Genomic DNA, 12,469 nt, shown 5'->3' with positions numbered 1-12,469 from the left:
GAGGCAGGAGAATGGCGTGAACCTGGGAGGCGGAGCTTGCAGTGAGCTGAGATCCGGCCACTGCACTTCAGCCTGGGCGACAGAGCGAGACTCCGTCTCAAAAGAAAAAAAAAAAAAAAAAAGTTTTGGAAAATATTTCATTTTTATATTCATCTTTGAGATTCACATTGATATGTTAAATGTTTTGAGAATTTCTTGGGGAAAAATGATCTATTCAAGGTTTTTAAAACTATTTTTGGTCCAGTAAATTTTTTGTTTCAAAAAACATCTATTGAGCATTTTAATCCATATTGGTATCCTGTGAAACATTATGTGGAAAGTGCTAGCATAGATGATAAACAATACAGTGCATATAACCTCTTGAAGTATTGAAGAAATTGTATTTATCTAATGTACATTGAAAAGTATATTGCAAAATGGCAACATTAAAAGCTGTGAAGAAACATCCAGTGTCATTCATTACAAGTGGGAGCTTAAAATGTCACAAACCTATTTTGTAGGGAGATCCTGCAGTCCTATTAAACTTTCTAATGCATCACACCCTTTGGCCTAGCAATTTCAGTTCTAGAAATTTAACCCATGTGTATATTGGCATATGTACAAAATACAAAAGTTCAAAGTCATTTATTACATTATTGTTTGTAATAACTTGAGATTGAATTGCTAATGTAAATCTTCATTGATAGGAAACTGTTTATATACGTATATATTGTACTATATAAACATTCAATAGAATGAGAAAGCTTTCTGTGTCTTGAAAATATCTTCAGGATATATTCAATAAAAAAATGAGATGCAGAAAAGTGTGTGAGAAGAGAATGGTAATGTTGGTAAAAATACTAGAGGAAATACTGCCTTCTGGACACACAAAACTCTCTTTCCAAGAATAAAAAACAAATTAATAGGACAGGTGTATGAAAATTAATGAATATGGCCACAGAAATAGAGGAAGAATTTGTACTATATCTTACTATTCTAACATTTGAAAAATGTGAATGCATTAAAATGGAAAAACTTAAATAATTACATTCAGTTCTGCTCTAATATGGTATATGTGTTACTAAAAAAAATCACTGTTGGCAGGACCATGCAATAAGACTATGTTATAAGGAACCACAGCTTTTGTAAGGAAAAATAAAGTTAGGGGCATAACAGTTAAGAATTTTGTCACCGACCAGGTGCAGTGACTCATGCCTGTAATCTCAGCACTTTGGGAGGCCAAGGTGGACTGATCACCTAAGGTCGGGAGATTGAGACCAGCCAAACCAACATGGAGAAATCCTGTCTCTACTAAAACAACAAAAAAATTAGCTAGGCATGGTGGTGCCTGCCTGTAATCCCAGCTACTTGGGAGGCTGAGGCAGGAGAATCGCTTGAACCTGGGAGGCGGAGGTTGCGGTGAGCCGAGATATCATGCCACTGCACTCTAGCCTGGGCAACAAGAGCAAAACTCCATCCCCACCTCCACCGCCACCCCTCACCCCGACCAATAAAAAAGAATTTTGTCAGTGGCACATGAAACAAAAAGAACAAAATCTAACAAAAATGATAGTACAGTTTTGCACATGTTAAATACTTAAGGAATGCATAAATACCACAATGATTATGGAACTTTATCTTAAGAAAGACCTCAAGTGTGCTTTTGGAAGTGTATATCAGAAGGGTTGCAGCTTGTGAGTTATTGTGTAGTAGAGGAACAAGGAGGATCTGAAATCTGATGGACAGTTGTCACAGTAGATGTCAATGGGTCTGTCCCCGACACGCATGATGAACTGAGGCAGCTGGTAGGATATTTGCATGTGAATATTTTTTGCATACTCCTATTCAACTAGATTCAACAGGGTACCGTTGTCTGAGTTCACAGTTGTCCGTGGTTGGGGAAGTCAGGTATAAACAAATGCAAAATTCCACTACACTCAAATTGTTGCCTTGAAATGTCAATCACAATGGAACAAATTCAAGTGTTCAAAACAAGTGTTATTGAAGAGCTATTAATTTTTGCCATCACCTATTAAACTTGTGAAAAAAATTATTCTGCTGATTTATAAAGCTTCTTAAAACTAACATTAACATTTCACAGTTTAAACTCATTACACATAAATTTGACTTTCACTTTCTAAATATTTGTGTATATCATCGTTACTTACACAGCGTCAATCGTGTTCTGAGAGTTGGAAATGAAATTGCAATTTAAACAATAAGGTATGGTTGGATTCCATTACTAGAATAGTGTACCAAATCCTTTATACATGTAATTTGAGGTGTATTTTCCCAAAACAATTGCTGCTAGAATTTGCCATTACCTACATCGAACAGTGGATAGGGATGGAGGGACATATGAACACCAAAAAGGACTTTAAAAAAATAAACCACTTGTTAAGTTACTATGTTACTTGGTAAATTTTATGGTTTCTACTTTTTTATAGTTCTAAGAAATATTTAAAACTGTCACTTAATAATGATGCCTGTAATTAGTTACATGGCACTATCCAAGGTAAAAGTACTTGAACTACATCTTAATAAGAGAAAATGAAATGTAAAAAAAAAAAAAAAAAAATAGATTAGATTGGATAATGTAATTGCTTTGAGGAAAAAGAAATTGATTAACTCAATAAGCTCAAAGCAATAATAATAAAAAAGCAAACTTCTGCTTGGATGTTTTTAAGGTTTTAAAACATATTTTATAAAGTAAAACATCTACCATTATAGTTATTTGGAAAGAAAATTATTTTCTAAGCCATATAGAATAAACATAAAAATATTGACTAAGATTCTACTTGGTACTTTAGTTACATTTTTAGAGGAAGCTTCATTGCAAGGGAAAATTATCTGTTTGGCCAATATTCTTATTCCGGGCAATTTTGATGTAATGCACACAACAAAAGTAAAATGAAACTATACTGACATTTGACAAAAATCATTGATTATTCCATGAATTCATCAATTTTTCTCAAGTTTTTAATTGTTTAGACAATTTACTGTATAGAGATATTACCTCTTTTAATCTTAGGAGTTTTTCTGTGTAAAAGTTTTGAAACTTTTAAAAACTATTTTGATTGTTATCATATTGATTATCTACAAAGATACAGTTCATATAGGTGTCTCCTGAACTCAGGTTCTTTATCACGTGCAGGGCTGTATCTTCTTCCACGCAGAGTTATCATCACAGTAACATCTAATTTTTAAATTTAATACTATTTGATTTTTAAAACTATTGTTTTTATAATGAAATTAACATATATACATTCTGAGGGGGGAAATGAAAAATTAAAATCATACTTCTGATAATATCTAACCACTACTTACACTTCATTTTTTGATTCAAGATATTTATGTTTGTATACGTGTGTATTTGGGAGATGCAAAAAAGAGAGACAGAGACAAAGAGACGTATAGATACACTGTGGTTTTGGTTTGAATGTTGAAGTCTCCACATTGATAAACTTTGAACCTAATTTCCAGTAATTAGTTACTCATGCATGGTGATTTCTACTGCAATCCGAGATCAGTGAATATTTATGCTGCTCACACATTGGTGACCAGTGATATATTTTTCACCATATGCAAACAATGCATAGTTTGAAAAGCCAAGTTAAATACTCATCTATGATTGTTTAACGAGTATTTGGGTAGTATGTTAAGTAGAATTACAAAGCCAAAAGGAATACTGATTTCCCTTATTCAGTAGATAGCATATCACTAAATATAAATTTGGCCTTTGTCTCACTGTCTTATTTCATTGATTTTTATTGAAATTGTAGGTTCATTTTTTTTCAGTTTAAGTGCAAATGATGTTCTATAGATAAGGCATCGACTAATAAAGATTCCTAAGGAAATATATACATATGAAACAAAAGGATAAAGTAAACATTTCCCATTAAAATTGTGAACAGCCTATGATTATTTTGTCAAGAAATACCCAAGGTTTTCATGCTATTGAAGTCATCTAACATACACTTTTCATAGTAATTCATTCCATCAAATTCTGAATATTCTGAAAATACGTATGAAAATATGTATCGATGCCACATAGCCCAAACCATTTTTATACCCCTTAATTATTAGAGTAAAATAAGATAGTGTCTCATTCAACAGACCGAAATGTGTCAAGTTTCTCTGTAATTCATAGAAGTTAATTTAATTAATAGAAAGTAGTGAAAGAACACATAGACATACACAGACATCACATAGCTATTGTGTGGCACCTTAATATACTTTAATAATTTTTTGTAGCTTAAAAAGTTATCAAGTTACACACTGAATGATAAGATCTATGTGTTTTATGTTTATTTCTATTTATTTTTTGAGATGGAGTCTTGCTCTGCCGCCCCGGCTGCAGTGCAATGACATGATCTTGGTTCACTGCAGCCTCCAACTCCCAGGTTTAAGTGATTCTCCTGCCTCAGCCTCTGGAGTTGCTGGGACTACAAGTATATGCCACAACAACTGGCTAATTATTATATTTTCAGTAGATATGGGGTTTCACTATGTTGGCCAGGCTGATCTCAAACTCCTGACCTCAGGTGATCCTCCCGCCTTGGCCTCCCAAAGTACTGGGATTACAGGTGTAAGCCACCGAGCCTGGTCATGTTTTTTATTTTTATTTTTTCAATATCCATCACAACTCATAGTACACATTTAAAATTAGAAGATATTTGTTATTGTCAAATTAATTGACTAATGACATTTTGCTATTTATACCCACTCCTTCCCATTTGGAATTTAATTTTAGAGTTCATTGCCTTTATGCTGGTATTTGGTAACTGATATAGTTCCCCACACAAATTTCATGTTGAAATATAATCCCCAGTGTTGGAGTTGGGGCCCTGGGAGGAGAAATTAAATCACAGGGGCGGATTTCTCATGAATGATTTAGCACCATCCTCTTCGTATTGTCCTTGCAATAATGAGTGAGTTCTCAAGAGATCTGGTTGTTTAAAAATGTGTGGCACCTCACTCTTCCTTTCTCTCTCCTCGTGCTCCTGCTCTGGCCATGTAACATGCCTACTTCCTGTTCACCTCCTGCCAAGATCGAAGTTTCCTCAGGCCTCCCCAGAAGCCAAGCAGATGCCAGCATCAAGTTTCCTGTACATCCTGAAGAACGATGAGCCAATTAAACCTCTTTTCTTAAAAATTACCCAGTCTCAGGTATTTCTTGATAGCAATGCAGGAATGGCCTAATACAATAACCAAGCTTCAAATTAAGCCCTACATTTTGCTGTCCAGTGGCATAAGAGAGCAGACTACATCTTCTTCCCTGCCCGTTTGCTATGTACTTGTAAACTTCAACCTATAAGTCAGGGTTCCTAATTTGGTACACAGATAAAATTCAGAGTTTGTGATCTTGAAATGAAAAAGGAAATTATACCTTTATCTTCACTTATCTTCTAAATAAAATATAGTACTTTCTTCAACCATAAAGATAGGCATAAATAATTTCTGATTTTGTCATTAAGAAAAATCACATATATTTTAAGGTCATGTTTAAATGTTATGAATATCTCATAATATTGCTTATAATCACCCCTTTTCAAAATTACCAAAATTAATAGCCCCTGCTTACTTAATTCTTCAGTAGAGAAATGTGTATATATGTATTAGTATGTATTAATGTACATATATGCATGTTAATATATAACATATTTTTAAAATATTTTGTAATTATTTTATTAAAATTAAGTTTCTGTGTGCTTCATTTTATAAATTTAAAAGCATCTCTGAAAAGGAGGACACAGACTTTAAAGAAGTCCTGGATTTCTCTACTGACTTTCTCTTTAATTAGCTTAGTGTTAATTTGCTAATTGGAATTACAAAGTTGTTATATTCCCCAGATAATATATCTCATTCTAATAAATTCTTTCTGGAGATACAAAATCTTAACTCAAGGTGGTGAGGAAGACACTTGTACAACTGAAAAACTTTAGGGTTCCCTTTAATTTATACCATATAATTCTATGTAATTGTTTTTATATATTTATCTACATATATCTCACTGGTCTTGCCAGAGCACAGAGGTTCATTGCTATTATGACAGGTATACTAATAGTGACAACCAAGGTTTGGATCTGATAAGTGTTTAAACACAGATTTCTTGTTCTGTATTTTACAATACAATTTGTAGCTATGAATTTGAATGTAGAGGACATATACTTTTTTCCAAGACTAATACAATTATTACACATGGGGACTTATTAAAAGTTGGAAAAGTATCCAGCAGGTGTTCACTAGTTCCATTGTTCTGTATACTGAAGAATCAAATCTAATGTCCAGTGGCTATTTCTATTCCCAAGTAACTTCTAAATCTGTTCTGAAATTCCTTTAGAACACCAAGTTCATGAAAGTGATGACAGAAAGACATTTCTTAGATTTTATAACATGTATATCTTCTCAGATCAATATTCCCTTATCTCCAAAGTCTTCCTAAAAAAAAGAAGCAAGTCAATATTTCTTTCAGCCAAAATTCAAACTACACATTATAAATTATTTCTTAGCCTCACGTGCTTCTATAATTCTACAGAAGAGCTTTTTAAAACTTCACTTCAATTATGCTTGTTTTTAATTTATAGATATTCACAGATTAATACTTTGACAGGCAATACATTCTCATTTTCTTTTAAGAGAGAGTATTATGTGGTTACTTTACTAGCTCTTTTAGACAATGTTTTGCCCCTTCCCCTCCCCCCACTTGTAAGTGAAAAGGACAAATAAGATAAATCTTGCCTGTTGTTCTATTTCCACAATCACTCATCAGGCTCCAGTATCAAGAGACTGTGGGTGGAAGCTACATCTTCTCTTAACATTCTTAAACATATGGGACATGCAATAAGCCTCCTAAGGTTCTTTAAAATTACTTTCACTAAAATTGCTGCTCACTTTTGAGAAGACTAAGAGTAAAAGGAAAAATAGCAAAATAAAAAATAAGAACAAAAGGCTAAAAAGCAGACAACATATAAAAGAAAGACTATTAAGAAAAGCAGTGATGAGCGGGTTACAGAGAAGAGAACACAGTAAGATGTGTGAAAGAGGTTAAAATACAACATGACTATCTGCAGCAAACTACAACTCTCAAACGTCAAGTATTGAAAAGTGAGATCATCTCCAAGGGACAGGGTGGAAGATGTATCCAAAAGCTTTAAGTTCAAAGAAATTATTTAATTAATTCCCAGGCAAGGTGGCTGAATAGGAACAGCTCAGGTCTACAGCTCCCAGCGAGACCAATGCAGAAGGCAGGTGATTTCTGCATTTTCAACTGAGGTACCTGGTTCATCTCATTAGGACTAGTTAGACAATGGGTGCAGCCCATGGAGGGTGAACAGAACCAGGGTGGGGCATCGCCTTACCCAGAAAGCACTAGGGGTCAGGGAACTCCCTCCCCTAGCCAAGGGAAACTGTGAAGGACTGTGCCTTGAGGGACGGTGCTATCCAGCCCACATACCAAGCTTTTCCCATGGTCCTCGCAACCCGCAGACCAGGAGATTCCCTCGGGTGCCTACACCACAAGGGTCCTGGATTTCAAGCAAAAAAATGGGCGGCTGTTTGGGCAGACATGGAACTACCTACAGGAGTTTTTGTTCATACCCCAGTGGCACCTGGAACTCCAGTGAGACAGACCATTTAGTCCCCTGGAAAGGGGGCTGAAGCCATAGAGCCAAGTAGTCTTGCTCAGCAGAAGGAGCCCAGCAAGCTAATATCCAATGGCTTCAAATTCTCAATGCCAGCACAGCAGTCTGAAGTCGACTTGGAACTCTCCAGCTTGGTGCAGGGAGGGGCATCTGCCATTACTGACGCTTGAGTAGGCGGTTTTCCCTTCACAGTGTAAACAAAGCTGCCAGGAAGTTCAGACTGGGCAAGGTCCACTGCAGCGCAGTAAGCCGCTGTTGGCCAGACTGCCTCTCTAGATTCCTCCTCTCCTGGCAGGGCGTCTCTGAAAGAAAGGCAGCAGCCCCAGTCAGGGGCTTATAGATAAAACTCCCATCTCGCTGGAACAGAGCACCTGGGGGAAGGGGCGGCTATGGATGCAGATTCAGCAGACTTAAATGTTCCTGCCTGCTGGCTCTTAATAGAGCAGCGGTTCTCCCAGCACAGTGCTCGAGCTCTGCTAGGAGACAGACTGCCTCCTCAAGTGAGTCCCTGACCCCCAAGCCTCCTGACAAGGAGACACCTCCCAACAAGTGTTGACAGACACCTCACACAGGAGAGCTCTGGCTGGCATCCGGTGGGTCCTCCTCTGGGCCAAAGCTTCCAGAGGAAGGAGAAATCTTTGCTGTTCTGAAGCCTTTGCTGATAATACCCAGGGAAACAGGGTCTGGAGTGGACCCCCAGCAAATTCTAGCAGAGCTGCAGAAGAGGGGCCTGGCTGTTAGAAGGAAAACTAACCAACAGAAAACAGTAGCATCAACATCAAGAAAAAAGATGACCTTGCAAAAATTCCATCAGAAGGTCACCAACGGCTAAGATCAAAGGTAGAAAAATCCATGAAGATGAGGGAAAACCAGCACAAAAAGGCTGAAAATTATTTCAAAAGACAGAATGCCTCTTCTCCTCTAAAAGATCACAACTCCTCGCCAGCAAGGGAACAAAAGTGGATGGAGAATGAGTTTGACAAATTGACAGAAGTAGGCTTCAGAAGCTGGGTAATAACAAACTCTTTCAAGCTAAAGGAGCGTGTTCTAAACCAATACAAGGAAGCTAAGAACCTTGAAAAAAGGTTAGACAAATTACTAACTAGAATAACCAGTTTAGAGAAGAACATAAATGACCTGATGGAGCTGAAAAACACAGCATGAGAACTTTGTGAAGCATACACAAGTATCAATAGCGGAACTGATCAAGAGGAAGAAAGGGTATCAGAGATTGAAGATCACCTTAATGAAATAAAGCATGAAGACAAGATTAGAGAAAAAAGAGTGAAAAGGAATGAGGAAAGCCTCCAAGAAATATAGGACTATGTGAAAAGACAAAACCTACATTTGATTGGTGTACCTGAAAGTGATGGAGAGAATGGAAACAAGTTGGAAAACACACTTCAGGATATCATCCAGGAGAACTTCCCCAACCTAGCAAGAAAGGCTAACATTCAAATTCAGGAAATACAGAGAACACCGCAAAGATACTCCTCGAGAAGAGCAACCCCAAGACACATAATTGTCAGATTCACCAAGGTTGAAATGAAAGAAAAAATGTTAAGGGCAGTCAGAGAGGAAGGTCAGATTACCCACAAAGGAAAGCCCATCAGACTAACAGTGGATATCTCTGCAGAAACCCTACCAGCCAGAAGAGAGCGGGAACCAATATTCAACATTCTTAAAGAAAAGAATTTTCAACCTAGAATTTCATTTCCAGCCAAACTAAGCTTCATAAGTGAAGGAGAAATAAAATCTTTTCCAGACAAGCAAATGCTGAGGGATTTTGTCACCACCAGGGCTGCCTTACAAGAGCTCCTGAAGGAAGCGCTAAATATGGAAAGGAAAAACTGGTACCAGCCACTACAAAAACAGACTAAAATGTAAAGACCAAAGACAACATGAAGAAACTGCATCAACTAATGGGCAAAATAACCAGGTAGCATCATGATGACAGGATCAAATTCACAAATAACAATATTCACCTTACGTGTAAATGGGCTAAACGCCCCAATTAAAAGACACAGACTGGCAAATTGGATAAAGAGCAAAGACCCATCAGTGTGCTACATTCAGGAGACCCATCTCATGTGCAAAGACACACACAGGCTCAAAATAAAGGCATGGAGGAAGATTTACCAAGCAAATGGAAAGAAAAAAAAAAAAAGCAAGGGTTTCAATCCTAGTCTCTGATAAGAGAGTTTTTGAACCAACAAAGCTCAAAAAGACAAAGAAGGGCATTACCTAATGGTAAAGACAATGTAGCAAGAAGAGCTAACTATCTTAAATATATATGCACCCAATACAGGAGCACCCAGATTCATAAAGCAAGTTCTTAGAGATCTACAAAGAGACTCAGACTCCCAGACAATAATAGTGGGAGACTTTAACACCCCAGTGTCAATATTTGACAAATCAACAGGACAGTAAATTAACAAGTGTATTCAGGACTTGAACTCAGCTCTGGACCAAGTGGACCAAATAGACATCTACAGAACTCTCCACCACAAACCAACAGAATATACATTCTTCTCAGCACCATGGAGCACTTATTCTGAAATCAACCACAAAACTGGAAGTAAAACACTCCTCAGCAAATGCAAAAAACAGAAAATCATAATAAACAGTCTCTCAGACCACAGTACAATCAAATTAGAACTCAGGATTAAGAAAGTAACTCAAAACTGCACAACTACATGAAAACTGAACAACCTGCTCCTGAATGACTGCTGGGTACATAACGAAATGAAGGCACAAATAAATAAGTTATTTGAAATCAATGAGAACAAAGACACAACGTACAAGAACCTCTAGGACACAGCTAAACCAATGTTTAGAGGGAAATTTATAGCATTAAATGCCCACAGGAGAAAGTGGGAAATATCTAAAATCAACACCCTAACATCACAATTAAAAGAAGTAGAGAAGCAAGAAAAAACAAATTCAAAAGCTAGCAGAAGACAAGAAATAACTAAGATCAGAGCAGAACTGAAGGAGAAAGAGACCCAAAAATCCCTTCAAAAAAATCAATGAATCCAGGAGTTGGTTTTTTGAAAGATAACAAAATAGATAGTCTGCTAGTCAGACTAATAAAGAAGAAAATAGAGAAGAATCAGATAGAAACATTAAAAAATCATAAAGGGGAGATCACCACTCATCCCACAGAGATACAAAATACCATCAGATAATACTATAAACACCTCTACACAAATAAACTAGAAAATCTAGAAGAAATAGACAAATTCCTGGACACATACATCCTCCCAAGACTAAACCAGGAAGAAGTCGAATCCCTGAATAGACCAATAACAAGTTCTGAAATTGAGGCAGTAATTAATAGTCTGCCAACCAAAAAAAGCCCAGGACCAGTTGGATTCACAGCTAAATTATACCAGAGTTACAAAGAGGAGCTGGTACCATTCCTTCTGAAACTATTTCAAACAATAGAAAAAGAGGTACCTCCCTAACTCATTTTATGAGACCAGCATCATTCTGATACCAAAACCTGGCAGAAAGAGACACAACAAAAAAAGAGAAAATTTCAGGTCAATATCCCTGATGAACATCCATGTGAAAATCCTCAGTAAAATACTGGCAAACTGCATTCAGCAGCACGTCAAAAAGCTTATCCACCACGATCAAGTTGGCTTCATCCCTGAGATGCAAGGCAGGTTCAACATATACAAATCAATAAATGTAATTCATCACATAAACAGAACCAATGACAAAAACCACATAATTCTCTCAATAGATGCAGGAAAGGCCCTAGATAAAATCCAACACCCCTTCATGCTAAAAACACTCAATAAACTAGGTATTGATGGAACATATCTCAAAATAATAAGAACAATTTATGACGAACCCACAGCCAATATCATACTGAATGGGAAAAAGCTGTAAGTATTCTCTTTGAAAACTGGAATGTGACAAGGTTGCCCTCTTGCACCACTCCTATTCAACACAGTATTGGAAGTTCTAGCCAGGGCAATCAGGCAAAAGAAAGAAATAAAGGGTATTCAAATAGGAAGAGAGGAAGTCAACTTATCTCCTTTTGCAGATGACACGATTGTATATTTAGAAAACCCCATTGTCTCAGCCCCAAAACTCCTTAAGCTGATAAGCAACTTCAACAAAGTCTCAGGATACAAAATCAACGTGCAAAAATCACAAGCATTCTTATTCACCAATAATAGACAAACAGAGAGCCAAATCATGAGCAAGCTCCCATTAACAACTGCCACAAAGAGAATAAAACACGTAGAAATACAACTTACAAGGAAAGTGAAGGGCCTCTTCAAGGAGAACTACAAACCACTGCTCAAGGAATAAAAGAGGACACAAAGAAATGGGAAAACATTCCATGCTGAGGAATAGGAAGAATCAATATCGTGAAAATGGCCATACTACCCAAAGTAATTTATAGATTCAATGCTATCCCCATCAAGCTACCATTGACTGTCTTCACACAATTAGAAAAAACTACTTGAAATTTCATATGGAAAGAAAAAAGAGCCTGTATACCCAAGACAATCCTAAGCAAAAAGAACATAGCTGGAGGCATCATGCTACGTGACTTCAAACTGTACTACAAGTCTAGAGCAGCCCAAACAGCATGGTATTGGTACCAAAACAGAGATATAGGCCAATGGAACAGAACAGAGGCCTCAGAAATAATACCACACATATACAACCATTGGATCTTTGACAAACCTGACAAAAACAAGCAATGGGGAAAGGATCCCCTATTTAAAAAATGGTGTTGATAAAACTGGCTAGCCATATTCAGGAAACTGAAACTGGACCCCTTCCTTACACCTTAGACAAAAATTAACTCAAGATGGATGAAA

The sequence above is a fragment of the Macaca thibetana genome, chromosome 8 (assembly GCF_024542745.1).
Source record: "Macaca thibetana thibetana isolate TM-01 chromosome 8, ASM2454274v1, whole genome shotgun sequence".
In the NCBI taxonomy this organism is placed as follows: domain Eukaryota; kingdom Metazoa; phylum Chordata; class Mammalia; order Primates; family Cercopithecidae; genus Macaca; species Macaca thibetana.
The sequence above is the reverse complement of the archived record's forward strand: the minus strand, read 5'-3'. Positions refer to the sequence as shown.